Source organism: Lycium barbarum, chromosome 9 (assembly GCF_019175385.1).
Source record: "Lycium barbarum isolate Lr01 chromosome 9, ASM1917538v2, whole genome shotgun sequence".
Taxonomy (NCBI): Eukaryota; Viridiplantae; Streptophyta; class Magnoliopsida; order Solanales; family Solanaceae; genus Lycium; species Lycium barbarum.
In genome coordinates, this window is record NC_083345.1 from 115,968,283 (window position 1) to 115,991,174 (window position 22,892).

The 22,892-nt window shown below is 33.5% G+C and overlaps 1 long non-coding RNA gene across 1 annotated transcript; it reads left to right on the plus strand.

The window, feature by feature from the left end:
• Positions 1–1,121: 1,121 nt before the first annotated feature.
• LOC132611532 (uncharacterized) lies at positions 1,122–5,424 on the plus strand. The gene is made up of 6 exons (XR_009571708.1): positions 1,122–1,475; positions 2,162–2,231; positions 3,528–3,595; positions 3,788–3,892; positions 4,034–4,191; positions 4,547–5,424. It is a non-coding gene; the product is annotated as an uncharacterized LOC132611532 (long non-coding RNA).
• The last annotated feature ends 17,468 nt before the right edge of the window (positions 5,425–22,892 follow it).

A 22,892-nucleotide genomic window follows, 5' to 3' on the forward strand; every position in this document is an offset into this window, starting at 1 on the left:
TTATTGCACAGCAAAAAACATGGACCTCATATTATTAATTTTCGTCAAAATATTTAATTGTTGTATTTGATATTCCGCTATGTCATTTATTTGTTATGTTTACAAAAATAAATATACTTAAAATATTTATATTTTAAAATAAGATACAATTTAATTACTTTTTTATTTTTATTCTTACTCTAATAAATGTGAAAAGAGATTAATATCAAATGAATATCAACTAATACATAAGGTAAATTAGTCAAATTATAATTCTAATTCGCGTTTCCTTAAAAAACCATGCAAAAGACAAAATGACAAGTAAAATGAGCTAAACCGAGAATATTTACCAAAAATTTAAAAATAGCATTTCTTTGTTTAAATAGAAAATTAATTTCTACTTTGTTTCGTTTTAAACATGTAAAATTAATATAATAATTTGAATTAGAATTATCCAAATCAAAATCTGAATAAAAATAATAAGTATTTTACACCTTTAAATTAATCGAATTAAAATTGAAAGTATCAACTAATACTTAAATATTGCTATTGTTATCTCAAAGAGAGGAAAATAGTTTTTTTTTTAAAAAGTATTAATAAATTTTCGTAGCAAACATGAATATAATAAAGTTTTAGATACGGAGCATAAACTATAGTGTTATATTAATCGTATTTTAAATATAATATATATATATATATATATATATATATATATGTATTATCACTATCTAAACACAACTATATATACATATATACACTATAATCTAAAATATTGGGCCCGTGCAAAGCACGGGCATAGACTATCTAATAATAATAATAATAATAATAATTTCTACTATATTAGAATCACCTGTTCGCGTCGTTTTCGTGGTCCGTAGCATAGCATGAGTCTTCATTAGTTTTCGTCGTCCACCCCAGGGGTATTACCGTAAGTGTGCACATGTCTCTTGGAGGACCACTTCTGTAAGAGTTGTACAATGAGCTATTGTAATTGCACTTTTTCCAACTGTATAGTTTTTATTAGGTGTCAGCTAGAAACCACTCCAAGTGGGTTTTATTGCACGGCCACAAAATCATAGTATCTGGAAATATTCTTTCAACCTAGACAAATCCGTCAGACTTCCAGAAAATACTCTTTCACTTCTCTTCATCTTCTCAATTGGTTGTTACAAGTTCAGGTATTCCTCTCTTTAGTCTTTGTCTAATCTTCAGTTTCTTTTTTTCCATCATCTTCTGAACTTTCTTTCCCTTTTCAAAATTTCCATTTTCTTAGCTAAATTTCGTGGTTGTTGAAGGAAAGATGAAACTTTTAGTTCATAATTTTCGTCAAACTCCAACTTCTTTCTGAATTTTACCAATGTCGCGGGAAAGATTGAAATTTTTAGTTGAAAATTGGAAAAAAAAAATACAGAGGAGAAGGATTCTTTTACAGTTTTTCCTCTCAGTTATGACCATTACGTGTTCGTGTGCTTGTGCAGCATCAAGTGTGGTAACTGGTAAGTTACCCTTACCTGGTTTTCCTTTTCTCCTTTTATTTAGGTATACATATTGTACGCTTGCCTGAGCTGTTTTTGTTTCTGATCTCCGCAGGTAGAACTCAACTTACGTGCTATATATGCATATTGACGAATGTTAACATGTAAATATGTATTCATATTCGTCAATGCTAAACATGTAATTAGTAATGCTTAACATAAAACATGAAACTCAAATTTAACTTTAGTGTTTTCCAGGCCTTATTCCTTAAATAAATAATCGGAGAATAGCTGTAGAACTGTCGAATATGAATCATAAAAATGATCAAACTCTTGAAAATACACAGGCTGACAAAAGGGCTACGAGATGTGAATCATATAGACTGGAGCACCTGACAAAAAAGGACACACTTTTAACACGATAACGGGCAAGCAGAGTCGAATTTGGAACGTGGCGTCTTTGGATAGTTCAGTTAACGTTTAATCATCTAATGCTTCGTCCTATGATTCTGCCAATTTTTATATCAAGAGAAGTTCTCTCTGCTTCTCACAAACAGATTCAACATTAGGTACAAAGCATTAGTTGTATAGTAGGGAGCCGTGAGTAATTATAAAATCAAGATTTGCTTAAAATATTCTATTAGGAATAGTATTAGTTGCCTCTTTTCCAAGTTAATATCTTCTTATATTGAAGTACTAATGTGCAGGGTACAATTTCAGAGAATTTTGTTACTTGAGTAATACACACAACTAACTTCTGCAACGAGCTGAATTTAGGTAGATGAATCTCTTTGTTCACATTTGTACATTTAATGTTCTTCCCTGCTACATTGCCTTCATTATAATTTACCTCGATAATAATTTACCTCGATAAATTGTTTCTCTTTACATGTTGGAAATTTAATTGCTGATTGTTCTCCTTACTTCCCATTGATAGGTTCTATCTGGAATGATTTTGGCTTTATTACTCGGTCTTTGGATATTATGAGCGTTTTGAAGTTGTCATTTTAATGAATATGGTTTTTTTTTTCCACCCATTTAGGAGGATTTATAGTGTTTCCACACTTCCCCTCCAGTGTGACTCGAACCCAGGACCTACCGGTCGTGGGTGGAGGTGCTTAACCACTGAGCCATCCCTCACTTGCCATGTAAGGTTATATTTGTCTCTAGAAATTCTCTTGAATTGTTTGTGCTTGAACCTAATAAGGAGCCACAAGGTGATAAGGGGAAAGAAGATGATAAAGTTATACTCCCTCGGTCCCACCGTATGTGAGACGATTCGGAGCACGAGGGTCAAAGTATCTAATTTTCGGTGTGAATTTGGACATAGAACCTTAAAAAAATTTGATTTTTTTTACATATTTAAATGATATATAAAAAAGTAAAAGGTGTGACGATATTAGCATACAATTTTAACAAAACTATTTTATATGCCATGTATACATTAAGTAATGTCAATATCACTAAAGGAGTATTAGTCGAATGTTATGGCCAGTAGTTTGGCATGTCGCCTGTCGGATATTTAGTACAAGTCTTTTGCTTTAACATTTTTTAGTAATACTTTTCCTCCCTTTAGTGTCAAATTATCCGAATTTATTTAGATGCGAGTATTCACAGTTTGTACACTAAATCAATAGTGTTAGAAGTTAAAGAGTCATCTAATGTGTTTCTCACTCTTAAGTTTCTTATATTTCTCATATCAACCAAACTATGTACATCTTTATAATCACATTTATGTACAACAGAATGTTTTAATAGTGCTACTTTTCATAGGTACGAGGAAAGCCTATCAAATTGCGGGTTCATAGAAAATTAGAAAAGGATAATTACTGTCTCAAATAATTGCTTCCAGGTCCATCTTTTGACTTTGGTATTTGCCTTTTCCAGTGTTCATTCAAGTTGGGAAGTCGGATGCTAAAGCAGTTCGTCCTCTGTTTATCATCTTTATATATTGTAGACTACAAAACTTGAATGGATTATAATATTGTCTGGTATCTTTGTTTTTGCTTTTTGCCTATGCTAGGTGTTTTTCGGGTTCACTGGTGTTTCATAAAGAATTGCTTTCATGTGCAGATTACGTGATTTAGCTAAGTCTGATGTGAAAGTATTCACTCAAATCAACTAAAGGAATCAATAACAAGGTACATAGTGAATAAATACAAAGATGATTGTCGCTCAAATCGATTAAGTCAGTGAGGACTTATACCTTTCGGACCTCCAAGGGACAACAACAACAATTATAATATCTGGATTGCTTATTTATTTGCTTATATATAGTGTATTGTTAATTGCACGCGTCTTCATTCTTTATCTTTTGTTATTTAATTCTGCAGATGCTGGAGTTGAGCAAGTCAATCTGGAAATCAAATTCTATTCGTAGTGTATGCCAAATTTGATTATGTCTCTTAAGGCATTTAGTCAAGAATTCTTTAGAGAAGGTACGTAACCTCTTCTTTGAGTGCATCATGTTGATGAGAAATAAAAAGGAATATCGAAAATTCGAGTGGCTGAAGCTGAAGCAGATACTTTCGAAGTTAGTGATTCGATCTTTTGATAATCGATTTTTTGAAAACTTTCAGCTATTAACGAGACGAAAAGCTATGTGAAGTAAAAGAGTAAACGGTCAGAGATGCCCTTGTAGATCACCTACCCAGCTTTGGAAGGACATGGGTGGATAATTATCACCGGATTTGATCCAAAAAAACACAGGGCGTAGTTACCTTATTCTTTTGAGAAGGTAAAACAAAAAATCTTGGTATTCAATTACTAATGATGCATAAGCTCATAGGTCAGTGAAGTATATAACCATCAATTTTCACGATTGTTTGCTAAATGGACATAATTGTATTTTTACCTTCAGATATTATTGATTATAGTTTGTGCATCTATAAACTACCTATCAAACCAAAAAAAGGATTGTTTCTAAACTACATTTCTAATTAGATTTTTGAAGGCAACATTCTTGATCGTGCTTCACCAAATTTATAGGAAATTGACTGGTTATAGTGACATATTTATTCTTCAGGCGTTCTTCTACTGGACATTCTGATGACAAGAAATTGACTGGTTATAGTGACATATTTATTCTTCAGGCGTTCTTCTACTGGAGATTCTGATGACAAGAAGATCAGTGAGGAGCAAATGGAAAGCTATTGCTTGGTTGATTATCAAAAATCTATGTTGAGAGCTACTGTCACTTTATTGAAAATGCTAATCTAATTGCAAGTTCTTTGTTTGCTTGTTCTGTAATGCCAACATGACGGGTAACAAAGACAAAAAGGTTGAGAGTAATGCATGTTTCACGTTGTGTCATATGAGAGTATACCTCCAGCTAAAGAATATAGTGACTTTTCGTCTTTCTGTGTGAATGGTATGCCTGCTTTGGCATCTCATTTGAGATTTGTTCGTGTTTAGCAGATAGCACATATGTTCAAGAGCTTGAAATGCACCTACTGTATATTTTTAAGAATCCTAGGGTCTTTGCCCTCACTAAGGAGAAAAGATTCTTTCGACTTTACATTGATAGCTTTTTTTAATTATTTATTGAAGGCTACAATCAGTCTCACATATTATGTTGAAGAACCTTTTGAAAGGATTGATTAACAAAAACAAGCCGGGCATATGCCCGTGCAACAAACAAGTCGGGGCCTGTGCCCGTGCGTTTTTCTACTATTTAGAAGAGTGAGTTTTACTCGCTCTTCGTCGTCCGTCGTGAGCCCCTCCATAACAAAAAAAAATTTGGGCCCCCTCATAAATAAAATAAATAAATTTGGGCTCCCCCCCAAATATCAAACAGGCTCACAAAAATAAAAAATAAAAAATTTGGGCTCCCCTCATAAAAGTGGAACCTTAAAAAAATAAACAATGTTAAAAAAAATTGTGAGCCCAATATTAAACACCATGCGTATCCGTAACAAATATTAATATAATAAAGTTTTAAATACGGTGCACAAACTACAATGTTATATTAATCGTGTTTTGAACATAGTATCCCATATTGATAAAATCAAACAATATATATATATATATATATATATATATATATATATATATATATATATATATATATATATATATATATATATATATATATATATATATAAAATTAATCCCATATTAAAAAAATAAACAATGTAAAAAAAACAGTTCAGACTTTGTATTCTTAGCAAACACTAATATAATAAAGTTTTAGATACGGAGCACAAATTACAATGTTATATCAATCGTGTTTTGAACATATATATATTATGCATAAAAATAGTGCAAATTAATAATGTTCAAAAGGGCGGGCCCTATACTAAACAACATCAAGCAATATAAAAATAAAAAACTATATAAAGCATGGGTTTAGACCCATGCTTCATCGTTTGTTGTCCCTTAAAAAAAAAAGGTGGGCCCCATACTAAATAACACCGAGCAATAAAAAAAAAAGAAAAAAAAGTGAAACTCACCACATCCAAACTCACGAAAAAAAAGTGGACCTCATATTAATAGAATCAAGCAATATTAAAAAAAAGGTGAATCCAATAAATAAATATATATATATATATATATATATATAAAGCATGGGTTTAGACCCATACTTCATCGTCCGTTGTCCTTTAAACAAAAGGGTGGGCCCCTTACTAAATAACATCGAGCAATAAAAAAAAGGAAGAAAAAAAAAAGTGGAACTCACCACATCCAAACTCACGGGAAAAAAAAGTGAACCCCATATTAATAGAATAGAGCAATATTAAAAAAAAAGGCGAATCTCATATTAATAAAACAAACAATGTTAAAAAAACAAATGCTTAGAAAATTAAACAATTAAATCAATAATGATGGACTCATTGTCACATGCGTATCAACCCATTAGAGGAAGCAAATGAAATTATTGTACAGCAATATACTTAAAATACTTATATATTAAAATAAGATAGAATTTAATTACTTTTTCATTTTTTCCTTACTCTAATAAATGTGAAAAGAGATTAATGTCATAAAAGAAAAAATAATATTAAATAGAGATCAAATAAAATAAATGTGAAAAGAGATTAATATCAAATGAAGATCAAATAATGAATAAGATAAATTAGTCAAATTATAATTCTAATTCACGTTTCCTTAAAAAACCATGCAAAAGACAACATGATAAGTAAAATGAGTTAAACCGAGAATATTTACCAAAAATTTAAAAATAGCATTTCTTCGTTTAAATAGAAAATTAATTTCTACTTTGTTTCGTTCAAACATGTAAAAGTAATTTAATAATTTGAATTAGAATTATCCAAATCAAAATTTGATAAAAAATAATAAGTATTTTACACTTTTAAATTAATCGAATTAAAATTGAAAGTATCAACTGATGCTTAAATATTGTTATTATTTTATCTCAAAGAGAAGAAAATAGTTTTCTTTTAAACAAATCTTCTCTTTTAAAAAGTATTAATAAATTTTCGTAGCAAACACGAATAAAATAAAGTTTTAGATACGGAGCACAAACTACAATGTTATATTAATCGTATTTTGAACATAATATTTTTATATATATATATTATCATTATCTAAACACAACTACATATACATATATACACTATAATTCAAAATGGTTGGCCCATGCGCAGCACGAGCATAGGCCATCTAGTAATAATAATAATAAGTGAAGGTTCTTGGTACGATAAAGGGTATTCCGGTAATTTTATCTGATCCAACTTTTTTTCTCCTTCTACATATATTCTACACAGATCCTTTTCCTTCTACATACATCCTACACAGATCCCAGATTTTTTCTCACTCTAAAACCTCTGGAACTGTCCATCTTCCTCTTCACCCTCAATTCGTGTCTCTGGAAGTGTCCGTCTTCGTCTTTACCCTTGAGGTATGCTTCCCCCTCCCTCTTGCCCTAATTTTCTTCAAATTTACCAATTTTATGCTTTAAATTCATTGTTATTATCAGAATTTTCATGAAGTCTCTCTTCAATGTTCTTTGGCCTTTTTTCCATGGTACTGCTGAGCTATTGTTTGTTGCTTCTCCCGATTTTCTGGTGGGTTCTTTTGGTTGCTTCCTTTCTTCTTATTCTTTTTGTTTGTTTGCTTAGCTTTCTGGTGGTGGGTTTGCTTCAAAAAATAAAAAAATTGTAAAATTTAATTTTGAAATGACAAACTCGGTTGAAGAAAACACAATATTCGCTGACAGATATCTCTGTACAGTTGCAGCTGATACGATAAAATTATTGAAACCTAATTACAAAGAGAACTTGTGATTGAATGAAATAATAGATACTAATTTAAACTTGGTGTGAGCGTTGAAATTGCCAGTAATCATTCTTGGCATTCTTTGATGGAAATTATTTGTTTATTTATTTATTTATTTATTTATTTATTTATTTATTTATTATTCATTCAAGTAATAGAAGAACTGATATTGCAGTTGCCTTAGCGATAGCTTGGTCCTTGAAATCTTTTTTGATATCTGTGTGGGCCTCTTTGTCGCTTTTGTGCATATTCAAGTAAATTTCCTGAATCTGAAGTCTCAACACAGAATATTAGTCATTTAACCATTGTTAGAATTATATGACGTTCAATTCAAGCTAGAGGAGAATGTTTTGTGAATTATTTCAATAGGTCTCATACTCTGAATCGCTGCACCTTCCCATCTATCTTCCAAATTTACCCAGTAACCCATAGGGTTTAACTTGACAGGTATCCAAGAAATGTACCAGAAGATATCCCTCCAAAATTGTTACAAGGGGTTTCTATTTGATGGTTTCTCTTGTGCATATGCATTATATGATAGAGACAGCTGTTGTGGTTAAACAGATTTGGTTATTTTGACTGAGGTTAGTTAAAATAATGTTTGTCCTCATAATAAAGATGTATAATACTACTATATAATGAAAGAGTTGTTATTTTTTTATATTTTGGATTAACTATTGGTGTTGCATGTATATTAGGTTGATGCGAAGATTGGTTGTGGTTGTTTTCTTTTTATTGCACTTCTATTTTTCGGTGGTAGTGACAATTATCGAAGTTTCTAATGGTTTGATTTCAATAGAATGTTTGTTCTAGAAAATTAATTATCGACCACTTTGGCTTTCCCAGGATTTTCAAAGTCAAATTTCCTCAAGCAAAGAAAGCAAGAAAATACTCTGATTGATAGGGGTAAATTCTCGATTTCTTTTGTCCTATATGTTTAGTTATAATGCTCAATGCTTGCACTTTTTATTCTATATTATGGTAAATTGACATCTGTGCTTTAACATTAAATTAAACATTAGGATTGCAAAAATTCCAATTGACAAAAATAGTGGCACAGCCTATTCTACAAAAAGGCGTCATCTTTATGAAAATTCTTTCCCTGAACCTCCAAACTTGATTCCATTGCCAACTACTATCTTCATTACAGACGGACTTTCTACTCCTCCTGCCAAGGAACAACCAACTCAATGTGCCAGTGTGTATGAAATAGGTTAGCATAAATTAACTTTAAGAATTTAAAGGTGCAGCTACATAGTTATTCACTATAGTTGATATGTTATGCCAACCACTAACAACTGTTAGAGGTCTTTGTTTGATCATAATCATATTGTTACATTACTTATCCCATTTTCCTAGGTTTGACTCTTACTAAACTACACTAGAATTCTGCAAGACATAGGTCAACGCTGATGGGTTATTGGAATATCAAAGAACTACCTTGTAGTCCTTCCATTTTAAAGAAAGTTCCAAACTGCAAATTTTGTGAACCTCCTAGCTTCTGTTGCAGTAAAGGCTCAGTGAAATTAATTTCTCAATTTCCTATTCGAGTATGTTTTCCTATGACTATAAATAAAGCTCAAGGCGAGACACTAGATTCCGTAGGAATTTATTTATGTGAACCTGTCTTTTCACACAGTCAACTTTATCCTGCAAATATCAAATTTTGAACCAATCTAAAGCTGTTTAATCTTTAAATATTTCTTGCGGTTTTGGTGTTCCTTGTGCTTTTTAAGGTGTAGTAAGATAATATTAGTTTTTGATGAAGTTTAGTTCTTTGAAGGCTTCCAAGCATTTCCTGCTTAGGGGAACTGGATAAGACTGACTGTTTGTGGTTATTGCACACTGTTTTGCTCTAATGAACTGATAAACTACATGTCATAATAAATCTCTCAACCGTTTGTGTATACATTTGAGTTTTACCATCTCCTATAAGATTTTGTTAATTTGCTTTAGTGGAGCACAAGTTAAATTTACTAAAAGTCCGTTAGTACATTTTGAGCTATTAAGGCTTCGACTCTGCCTATTATTACTCTGCTGCACATTAAAACTTAGTAACAAGTGAAGAGAGTAGGAGTTGAACTTTTGTAAATAGCAAATTTTATCAATATCCCATTCGCGGTACTGTTTTGTCACGACCCAACCCCGTGGGCTGCGACTGGTGTCCTAACTGGACACCCATACGTACCTACCGGACAGAATTAGTGTACCAACCAATTAATTAAATTAAACATACATAGGTTCATACGGGTATAACATACGTCGCACAAATTATATGTACACACATAGCTTTATACATAAGCCGTTGAGGCTATCATATCAAGCAGGATCACTTAAGTCGCAATCTCACACGTACCTACCAGAACAGTGACAACCCACAACCCACAAACATGTCTACAGGCCTCTAACAGACATACAAAATCATATGACGGGGCAGGGCCCCGTCGTACCCAACTTAGACATATGTACAGAATATACAGCAGAAAAGGGATATACCAAAAGTATAAGCTCCGGATCAAAGGAGCTCTCCCACAATAGTAGAAATGGTGTCCTAGACTGGCGGCGTATCACCAGGTGCGTCGGTACCTGCGGGCATGTAGCGCAGCCCCCGAAGAACAAGGGGTCAGTACGGAAATATACCGAATATGTAAAGCGGAAATGTAACAACAATAATCATAATCTGAATCATAAATACAGAGATATATCGGACGGACTCGAACCCGAAACCGAAGCAGAATTTACAGAGTGTACGGACGGATCCACAGTATATATATATCGTAGGCACAGGGCATAGCCGATAGAGTCCTAACATAGATCAGGAGTGCAGAGTATGGCTGACCAAAATCGTAATCCGAATCAGACGTACAGAAGTGCAACAGACAGAGTCGTGATCCAAATCAGATTTCCAGAAGTGTGACAGACAGAATCATAATTCAGATCAGACATACAGAGTTATAACAGACAGAATCATGCATGCAGAGTCATAAGCATATACAGACATACATATCATAAATCAGATCCCGACCCTTTCATAAGGGACGCGGTAACAGAACCCGGCCCTCTTAGTACGGGACGCGGTGGACAGACAGATCAGATCAAATGCCATCCTGGCCGCCATCTCCGACATATCACATAATCAAATCAGAATCAGATATAAACAGATCCCGGCCCGTACATCCGAGGGACGCGGTGAACAATGCGGTGGAAGTGCACGAATCACAGAACCTGGCCCGGGCGCAGTGAAGGAAGCGTTGAGGCATCCACGAACAGATTAATGAGAAACCACACACATACTGACTCAATTGAACTGAAGTATGCCAAGCGGCGAGTCAAATCAAAGTATCCGAATAGTATGCACGATACGCGCCTATATCCTACTCGGGAAGGCACGACAGATTATTACCAGAATCAGATTTTCAGATGTCAAAAACCATTTTGTAAGATTTATATAAAAAGTAGTCATATCGTGATCAGAATAATAGTCCAGATGTTACTTATGAAAATCAGACAGAAATAAGACAATTTAGATCATACAATAGGTATCGGGGCTCTGTGGGCCCACCTCGGACCAACTCGAGGCAACATAAGTAAATTACTAATAATAGACCTTATGAGGTCACCCATAATCATATGGAAGTATTCCGACTCCGTTTAGGAAAGTTTTATACAAAAGTTTACTTTAGGGACAAGTTATAAGAAATATGATTCAATCTTACTGAAGGAATTGGAGCGGATTTCCATCTCAAATTCCGAGGAGCGGAGTCGTACTGAAGGCTCGCGGCCGAGCCTATTACGTTTGGAACATGCCTAAGAAAGAAGGGCAAGACTTTACATACCTCAATTGCGCCTTACGCTCGCTGAGCTTCGATTCCAATTTCGTCCAGAATCTAGAAATGGTCAAGTTTACCAATTGTTAATTTCAAACTTTTTAATAATCCAAACTTATTACATACTTGCCTACCGAAATTTCGGCAACATTTCCTCTGTACATATAACATCCCCGAGACTTAGCTCGGCTCAATTTATCAACACAGCAACCCAGAAACAACATCAATGACAACAACATATATCACAAAATACAAAGTATGGCATAACTAACCACCACCTTTTCGACATAACGAAACATCTCTCATTTCCACCTTACACTTCCCAACCAACCCTACCATTTTCATATTCAACACTTACCAAGATCATTACAACATATTTCGGAGGTATATCATACCATTTTCACAAGATATACATAAGATATACGCAATATACAAGTTTCCTACCAAGGGCATATTTCACCCACAACTTCCAATCTTTTAGCATAAGCATCCATAACATATTCTTACCTTCCAACTTCATCAATGATAACCATAATTTGCATCTTCCTACTTTCACTTCCGCATTTACATAATTATAATAAACTTGCATGTTTTCCTACAACAACTTAATAATCATTTTTTCATGACAATAAAAATTATTATCTTTCCATTCATTTCACCATAACACACTTAACATACTAACAAGATTAAATTCACACTCCATCATCCACACACACCACACGGCCACATACTATATTCTCCAACTTTCACTAATTCATTCCACTTTCATTTCTATTACAATTTCTACCATAACTACACTAGATTTCAACAAAAATTCAAGTCATTATGGACATGCAATTCATGCATACACACAGCCAACTTTCAAACAACATACCCACTTTACAAACTTTCATATTTCCATACACTCTACTCAATTCTACATATTACAACATAAACCAAACTTAATAACATAAGAAAATGAATTGTTTCTCACCTTTTCTTCAAGTTTTCCACTTGCTACAAAATCACTTTCTTGCCAAAATACTTACACCATCTTGTAGAGGGTCTTGCACTTGGTAATAATTTCACAAGAATTGGATTTTTGAATCAAGGATTTGGCTCCAAAATTTTTTTCTTTCTTTTTCTTTTCTTTCCTCTTCCACCCGAAACTCTCTCTCTCTCTTTTGCTTGTGTGTTGTTCTTGGTTTCTCTTGAACCTTCTTAGGATAAATATGATTATATAATTCCACACGGGAATTAATTAATCCAATGGCTTGGACCCTTGCTTGGCCGGTTGGGCCTTCCCATTTGGGCCTCATTTTTCCTTTTTATTTTTGAGCCCATTTGGTTAGAAGCCTTGTTTTGTAATTCCCGAAATAAATTTCCAAAATTCCAACTTTGCCCCTTGGCCTTCTCCAACACTTCCACACCAATATATTTCATGAAAACACACCCACATGTTAATTCCAAATAACATATAACCCTTTTCTTTACAAATAAATATTATTTCGAATTTTCCAATTACGCAAAAATGCCGGATATTATATTTTTGAGCCATTCTTGATTGTTGTTTGGTTCTTTGGTTTATGTTGATTTGATAAAAATATCGACCTTTGCAAAATTTTGGACAATTGGTGAGCTACTTTCGACTAATTTGTTGTTCTATATCGACCCTTTTGGGAGTCAAAAAGCTTGCTGATTTTTAGTACTATAATTGTTGCTGTTATTGAATTTGTGCTAAAGTTGTAGTCTTTATTACGCTTGGTCCGTAGAATTCAGTCCATGTAGTTGCTGCTTTTCACAGATTAAGTTGTGCCAGTGGTAAGGCTGACTGTTATGTTATTACCTTATTTGACTCTAATTTACATTTCTCTTCATAATTTGGACAATTTCGCAAAATATAAGACACATGAAGCCTACTGTTTGTATTAATTACATTAGTATATAAACTGATAAAAATTGATAAAAAGATGAGTTTAATTTTCCTATCCAATAATTATGTTGTGCCAAAGGTATGGCTAGCTCTTATGGTTTTGCCTTATTTGGCTGTAAAGTAGGTATCTTTTAACCATTCTGAGAATTTTGTGGATGAGGTATACTTAGCCAACTTTTAACCCACCTTAATTATTTTTCAGGGGATATAAAATGACACAACGACTTGGCATATATGTAATCACTCCTGAAATACCAGATTGGACCTGTAAAGTACAAGTTGTGAATATATGCAAACTAGGAGAAGGTTCTCACCGAAAGATAAAATATTTGAACATGATCTTTTAAGATGAACATGTACTTCCTTTTTCTAGCAAAATCAATTATTTATGTCTATGTATGCATAACATTTTCGAATCAATTACTTACATTGCATGTGTATATCTGTTTCGTTATTTTTTTATGAATCATTCACAGGAAGACCAAATAAAAAGTTATTGTCTACGGTGGTGAAATCTCCTCTTATCAAGATATATTCAAGCTGTTCCACACCTATTTGATAACGGGTGCGCGTATACAAGTACCAAATTTGAGATATCAAAGACCCTTGCATACATTTGAGTGGATTATTGACCAAAAAAACCATAGTTGATCCAATTGAAAAAGATAGTCCAGATGAGGATGAATTGCCACTGCCCACAAAGCTGAATCTTACATCATTTGAAGACATCAACAATCAGGCCTCCCAGTCTACCAAAGTGCAGCTTTAGGACGTAGAATTTAGTATGGTTATATTACTTCTTTTCAGTTTAACTTTTCACACATTCATCTATTAAATACAAATTGTTTTGCCAATAGATATACTCGCAATTATGGTCCGCTGCTTTTGGCCAAGGTTTGTTGCAAAAGTCCAAAGAAGATTGCAAGAACTCATTCTCATCGATACTGAGTAAGTGCATTCGTAAATTTTTCAAAATCCTTATTGTTTTACAATTAAAAATATGCGACATATTTATCTTTTTTAATGTAACCAGCAAACAAGTTGTGACCTTCACACTATGGGAAAAAACTATTATTGAGGACGAAGGCAGGAAACTCCTTGACCAATTCCAAAAACGTCCTATTATCTTTGCCAGGCGAATTGGGGTATCCAAGTACAATGGTAAGCTAAATTAGTAACATAAGTTTGTATTTCATAAATAAAAAAATATTATTGCAATTAATATAAGTATATTACTTTGTACTTTGTTAATGTAGGTACATCGTTGACAATAAAATTTAACACCACAATACAAATTGATCCCCCTTATTCCCAATGCCTACAATTGCACACATGGTACCGCATTACTTCAATCTATATTGTGCTTGATTCTTCCTAATCATTATTATTCTAAAGTTTTTAAATTTTTTCCTCGAATAGGGTCACAGAAAACAGAGAAATGCTTGCTTGTTTTAGTATAAGGAGCACATCTGAATCTAGATCTCTTATCAACGTTCCAGTAGATGAACAAATAGTCCCAATTGCAAATGTTCAATCGCAACAGGACGTTAGTATAATTTCTATTTACATAATTCATAGTTTCTACCTATACTTATACTTATAATAAATAGTCTCATTTCCTTTTAATGCAGGGGCATTCCTTCTCCATTGTGGCAAAAGTATCACTTCCAAATAAACTCAAACAAGAAGTTCTACTATGTCCCAACTGCAAACAAGAAGTTAGAAGTTTAATAAAAAGAAAGTTTTTGTGTATGACTTGTAAGCAACGAAATATGTTAGTTCCCAGGTATTTTTATCTCTAAGTTTACACATACATCCAAACACAATATTTACCGCGATCCTTCTATTCTTATATAAAAAAATATTATCTTTTGCACATATACACTTGCAGGTGCAGATTTGATGTAAATCTCCAAGATGCTTCCGGATCAACAATTGGAATAATTATGGACAAAGAAGCAGAAAAATTATTATCCCTTACCACAAATGAGATTTACGACCTTGCTTCAAATGAGGTAAGCATTCTAACTGAATAGTTTACACAGTCTCACTTTTCAATTGATCAAACAAAAAACTAAATATATTTCTCCCCAGGATGAGTTGCTACCAATGCAGAATATTCAAAGCAAGCTAAATCAAATCTTTTACATAATTCAAGTGAAAAAATCATTCTCCTGCACTTCTCAGGCAACATTTGGAAAATTGTACATTTTGTCTTGCATTGAAAAAGAAAAAATGGTGCATTCTCTCCCTGAATCACCAAAAATTGGCATTGAAGAAGGCAACAAAATGAGAAAGAAACATTTAGTTTCTTTTGATGAAGAAACAGAAGTGCCAACCGAGCGACGTCACTCGCTCAAGCTAAAACAAAAACTGGAGCCAACAACTCCAGTAAAAAAGAAATAAAGCTCACCACAAAATTCTCTTTCTTATTCCTTGTATGAATATATTTATATTATATCTTCATACCCTCTTTCATTCTTTCTGGTAAACACATTTGTAGGATAACCTTTTTTTGCAATCAATTTTGCGTTTTGCGGAACAAATGTAATTTATATCAAAACTTATTTACCCTACTCCATTACTTAAATGTTCCGCAATTTTTTTTTTTTTACAAATTTTTAACATGAACCACAACTAAAATTTATTCATTCTTAAACAGTTCTTTTGGAGGGAAATCAATTCTCTTTTGAAGCTTGCTTTTGACTTTTTGTCTTGCAAATACATGTTCCGACAACATATACATCCATCAAACAAAGGTAATAAAAATTGCATTTATTCAATTAATCTTAATCTATTTTGCCCAATTTACTACTTTCTTATTTCTGCATTTTTATTTCTTTGGGGATGAATGCCAATTTGATACAGCATATTTTTATTTGCATGTTTTGGGTAACAATAGAATAGAATAGCTTCCAATCGGTTGTTAAATTTCCCTATTTCAGATTCAATAAAACTTTTATTTTCTTTGGTTTTTTCTTTTGATTAATCTAGGGGAATGACTGGTAATAGTGAATTAGGTCTCAAATTGGTTTCTTTTGATCTTTTTCTTTTTCGACTATGGAATATTTTTGCTTATTACTTTTTCCTGATTGGATATACTACTCCTATATGCTAATTCTCATCTTTCTTCCTTTGGATCTTTGGAGTTAAAGTAAATCGGCTAAGCACATAATTCCTCTGTTTTCCAACGATGCATCTTTTTCCATCCTGTTTTGCCGCTGTATGTGTTAACTATTTCTTCAGAATAAACATGGAAGCTAAAATGTGTGCTGTAATTTTGTGTTGTATTCGATAGTGTTGTTCGCATGTTGGAACAGAAGATGCTTCTTATCGCAAAAATCTATTAGCCTTGGAAATTGCTATGCTGTTGTAGTGTAGGTAACAAGTTTACCATTGTATTTTAATTAAATGCTCCTATAACTTTAAATAAACGCCATTTACTGGTTAGATCTCATAAACTGATACTTTTGTATGATTTATGCCATTGTAGGTCGGGAAATCACTATGAATCAAACATTTTGTGAAGCACCAGGTGAAACAACGTTTACTAGAAGATTAGTATACCATATTTGCTAATGTCTGTTTGTGGATATAATTTCATTGTTTTATTCTTTCGAAATGGCATTATATGGTTGATTTTCAGTCATGTTTTTTTAAATTTGAATATAAATGAATTTGTATTGTTTGTTTCTTGAATCTTTATATTATGTCAGTTTCTACTTTTTCCTCTTTCTTCTACTTTCCTTTCATTTATTGTTTGTTCGTTCACACTTTTGTCTCATTTTAGGTATAAATCCTCCTAAATAGCTCTTTCAGAAAATTTAAAAAGTAAAACAAAAGTGCAAAGATACACAGTGCAAATTGTTCTTACATATTTTGAAGGCGCTATACTTCTGGTTTGGTTGCAAAATTTACAACACCATCTTAGTGCTGTCTTCTGTGTATAGAGTTTCTATTTTAGTGTAAATAGGATAAGCAAGGAAAAAGGCGACCATGTAGAGAGGGGAAAATATTCACTATCATCTCTTTCGCCATCTATTATGAATTTATGATGTAATCAGATTGAAGATTCTTGCGAAGTAAAATATTACAGCAAGTTATATGTTCCGAATGAGAGCATATGCTTGGGCTAAAAAATGTTGCATATTTGGGAACCAAGGGATTACTCTTTGCTGCTCTCTGTTTCAAGAATTGACTGATTTTGAAACGTACAGTTTAGTTCATTGATGATACATTAATGTCCGAGGAAGAGCTGTAGAGTAGATAGTAAGTTTTATGTTGTATGCTTGTGCAGTGCATGAAATTCCAATGTAAGTCTCCACTTTAAACAAATGATTTTCTCTTTCTTTTACCCATATTATAGTTGGTATTAGAAAGTGTACTTTAAAAGCATGACATGTATATCATGAGAATAGAGCTATCTTTACTGAACCCTCTGCTATCTTTTTGCAAAAATCATTTTCGGTATGACTACATTTGAAGAAATCTTATTAGCTGGTTGTACATTTCATATGCCAGTCGACATGCTTTGTAAGTTTCAGCATTGATCTTTCAGTTTCTTTGCTACAGAGAAGCAGGAATCTCCTTTTTCTCAATCATGCATGTATAAACTTGTAGCGGTAGACACTTCCTAAATTAGTACATTCCATTATTTGGCTTGGCAAACCTTGGATTGTATGTGATTTGAGGATTCTCTATCACTTGCAACAGGTTCTTTTGCAGCAATGGCGTGGTCTCCTTCTCTTTGCCCCATTATTGATTCAATAGATTGGTCGAAGTGGCATGTTTTCTAGGTGGATGGCAGAGTTATACCAAAGGATCATACTGACAGCAATTATTTGCTTGCTTATGATGCTTTTCTATCCAAGGTATATTTGACTTTCTACAATGTATTGAATTTAATGCCCTCACAATCTGTGGTATCTTCATTAGTTTTCTACCTATTATTTTTCAACTGTCATCTGAATATTTATTATTCATCCCAGCTATTGTGCTCTTTTACTTATTTGGCTGATTAAAAATGTGAGATGCAGTAGGTTTATTGCAGTAGTGATTTCTTTTCATCAATTCCTATCGCAAAGAATTCCAGCCCCGTTACAAAAAAAATTGCCACAACTGCTTCATTTTCCCTTGAAGGGCCTTGAACCCCAGATTTTTGGATCTTACCATCAGTAGGGAGTCTATTATATTTTTTTGATGAAACAATATGTTCAGTAGGGAGTCTATTATTAAGAGCCCTTAGCATAAAGAAGGAAACTTTAAAGGGAAGTTTAGGATGCCATATCTTCTTAGTGGTAAAAGATGGAAGATGTTGAACATTTGTCAATTGTTGATTTGTTGACTTAGATAGTTCTGATAAAAAAAATATCACGTAGAATATATTGACGATATCTATGCTTACTGCAAGAAGGCTGAAGTAGAGATGTTATCTCCATTCTCCATATATGTTTGTAAGAGTTTTTGTTTTTGATAACTTATATGCTCATCAGGATTATGGCCTGTAGAGTTTGCAAAACTCTCATACTTTTCAACTGATTTTTCAAAATATACACAATGATCGTCAATCCTCATACTGCTGCATGATTTTAAACTTTTATTCCAACTCTCTCAAAGATTGATGGTATACCTTAAACATTGCATTACAACTTGATTGTATTAGTTGTAACCCGTAGCAATTCTTATCTAACTTTGTATCATTTCTCTTCTCTTTTCCAGTTAATACCCAAATGCAATTTCCACAACCGATAACAACTGGTTGAATCCAGATTGTACCCGCTTACACCAAGAACATCAAGAATTTCACAGTTTTTCTCTTTCTAGCAAGCTTGTCAATGTAATAATATAACTTTGTTCCGCACAATATGAAGCATATTATATTATGAGTAATATTTAACTTAATGGTACTGGTTCCTTTTTTTTGGTTAAACTCCTACTAAACGAATAAGGAAGTACCTTGCAGAAGTTAGACCACTTTTATATAACAACATAGCACGGGCTCGGGCCATCTAGTATAACTATTAATAAGTGAAGGCTTAGGTACGACGAATGACAATTCTGTGAATTATCACCTTTTTATGGGAAATTTGGTAATCTCGTGTCATTCCTTAAGGATATGTGTATTGGAACTTTGGATAACACGTGTACAGCCAAAGCCCTGTTCTTCTCGCTTATGCTTTTGAGTTTTGTCCTTCCGATTTCAATTTTTTCTCAAATCTCTCTTTCTGGCGTTCATCTTTTCAAGTAGTGCTTCCCAAATATTATTTTTTTTGGAAAGCCATTTGATGCCGTGAGAAAGCTGACCGAAAGGGGAAAAAAATGTAAAGCGTCCATCTTGGAAAACCATGTAGCAAGATATATTAGAAAGCCTAGAAACACAATAGAGCTAGAATAATCTTATTATTTACCTTCATTCTGATTTGCCATGCCAATTTTTCATTTCCTGCTATGAAAAAAATATAACTTTTTTGTTTTCATCTCCCATCAATTTCTTGTGTCTTCACTTTTTGAACTGATTTTTGGATATGTTCAACTATGGGTAATTTGATTCTAATACTTGAGTTCTTGGACTAATTTTTATTCCAGGTTTTATTTCACACTGGTTATAGGGGTGACTCAGCTATCTTCGACTATAGGCCAACATCTCATATCAACTTCTTACAAGAGACTAATTTTTTCCTAAATAGTTTGTTTGATTCAGTTTATTTGCACTTTGTTAGTTATTACCCAGAGAGGTAATCCTGGGAATTCTTTTGCAGCTTGTTGTTTGCCTAATTATAATTGTTAGTTTGGAAATGTTGCTTTATTATTACTAAGACATCAATCTCAGATATTCAACTATATATTAGAATGAGGTGCTGGTCAACAAAGGCTCCTCCTTTCCCAGGCGGCTTGTTCTACTTAATGATCAGGCCAATTTTCCAGGTATATGTTAATATTTACTACTGTTACTTTCATTATAAAATTTCTGTTTATTGTAGATATATGTAATATGTGATTAGATTTCTTATTGTTGATGAACCGTATACCTTAGCAGGTCCCAATTAAGACTCAGAGTTTAAAAAGTGAAATTTATAGAAGCCTTTACCTGTTTGGTGCATATTCCAAATAATGCCTTCAACATTTTCTTATAATATGTCTTATAATCACAGAAAAAATTATATGCACTTAATCGAGCTGTGTAGGCATACGTACAACATCTCATAAGTCCTGTGACTGAGAAAGAAAGTTAGTCTTAAATTGGTAAGTGGAAGGGGGAAAGGTAGGCAAAAGAGAATGTAAGCGTCCACTTTGGACAACCATGTTCTCTCACCAGTTGTCGGCATGATACATTAGGAAGCCCAGAAACAGAAACAAGATAGAATTTTTTCAATTATTTACCTTGATACTGATTGTATCCATAAATGTCAAGTGTTATGTACCCCTAATTAGTTGTATTTTTGGAAGTTCACCGCTTACTCTTTTTTTTTTTTTAGGCTCCTTATGATCTATTTGCTGCTCTAACTCGGAAAAGTTGCCAACTTCACTGAAAGCTGAAAACCTACTTCCACATTTTAGGGAACACTCCCATTAACTCATGTCGTGATTCGTAAAAATATCTTCAACATGAAAAGTCTGAAGGGTTGGATTCTCTATCACCAGCTTGCCTGTCACTAATGTCACTCTAATTCTGGACTTGTCGTATGAGCTTAACTTGCAATCACTGACTTTTAATTTGTTGGGAAGATACTGAAGTGGTAAAAAGATGGAACTTTATCATTGAAGGGATTTTTATACTATAAAAGTTAAAGTTTGAAGTAATCTGCTTCCAAGCCTACAAAATTTCAGAGTTTCAGATTATACTTTAGAAATTTACCACTGCATATGACAGATTTATACATTAGACTACTAGCATGTTTTAATAAAAGGGTAAGAACTCAAGACTAGACAATTGGTAAAAGGCATCTCATATAGCAGCTCTCCTGTTTGTTATAATGTGAGACAAATTATAATTAGACTATGGATAGTGCTTCTGCCAAGCTTGGCAACAAAACAATGCACAAATTTAGTAATAAGCTTGAAATATGAGTACCAGAAATAATACTGAATAGATGTGCTCTAGCAATGCCTATGCAGATGGATGTTGTGAAGTGCATTAAGGCCTACATCAGGTGTCCTCATGCATCATCTCATAGTTCGTCTTTATGGAGATTATAGATACAAGTATGTTTTCACCTTATGGTGTCTCACAGACAATCCTGATGAAGTTTATTTTAAAATATATAGGTCTCCTGGAAAAGCATGTGTTTCTTTGCTGAAAGTAAAAAAGATCAGTATGATCCAATGGGAGGAAAAGGAAAGATCAGTGTCAGAGGAGCTGAGTGCCATGAAGGTACTTTGTTAATTAAAGGAGGACGAACTAATTTAAATAATTATTTGTACTTATATTATGTAGGATACTCTATTTTGTTTTGTTACTGTCCATTTATATAGTCCACTGAAGTTTGTATGTGAAATCTTTGCAAATTTCTGTTGGATTGCTTATTTTTGCATGACAGGCTGAATCATTATGACAAAAATGCTACTATGATGCTCTGCTTACTCTTTGCTATAAAGCAGTTCCACAACATTGTGGGTTGATCGAGATTGTCACGCCCTGAACCATGGCCTGGACGTAACATGACACTCGGTGCCTGACTGCATGTGACCGAGCGAACCACATGGCTTGCTGAATCATCATGATACAAAACATAAGCGGAATATAACATGAATGCTTGATGAACCTTTATAAAACGTAGTAAGTCATAATACTTAATAAAATACTTGTTTAAACATGAGTGCGGAAATAACATGAATGAGCCAAAATGGCTATACGAATCTCTGACATGACATAACTGACTTGTCTAGTCTATGAAACCTCTAGCATGAGTCTGAACATAAAACGAACTTGCTGGGACAAGACCCCCATCATACCTTAGATGCATAACTAATCATAAACAAAAGTTAATTAAACCCCGAATGAGATGGGGCTCACCAATAAGATGGTACGTGCAGATCCTAATGAGCGGAGGCGTCGTCCAGTAAGTTCGTACCTGCATCGTGAAATGTAGGCCCCCGGGAATAAAAAGGGGACGTCAGCACATTGAATGTACTGGTATGTAAAACAACCGAAAGAAATAACATGGGACATGGAATAACATGATAAGAACTGAAACTGGAAACCTTGACATAAAGTAGGGAGAGAATTAACTTATAACCGATCTATGGTCTGGTGCTTGCGTCCCGCCAGCAGAACACTCAGTCCTTGCTAGGGAACATGAGATTTGATAAAATATGAAAGGATCCAGTCATTATGAGAGATCGTCCGGGACATAGGTGGAGCGATCCTCATCCTATGGTGGCTACGTAGTTTCAGGCTATCTGTAGCCCTCCTCGGTAATTAATGCAACTCCCAAAATATGAACATGTAAAATAGTGGCACTT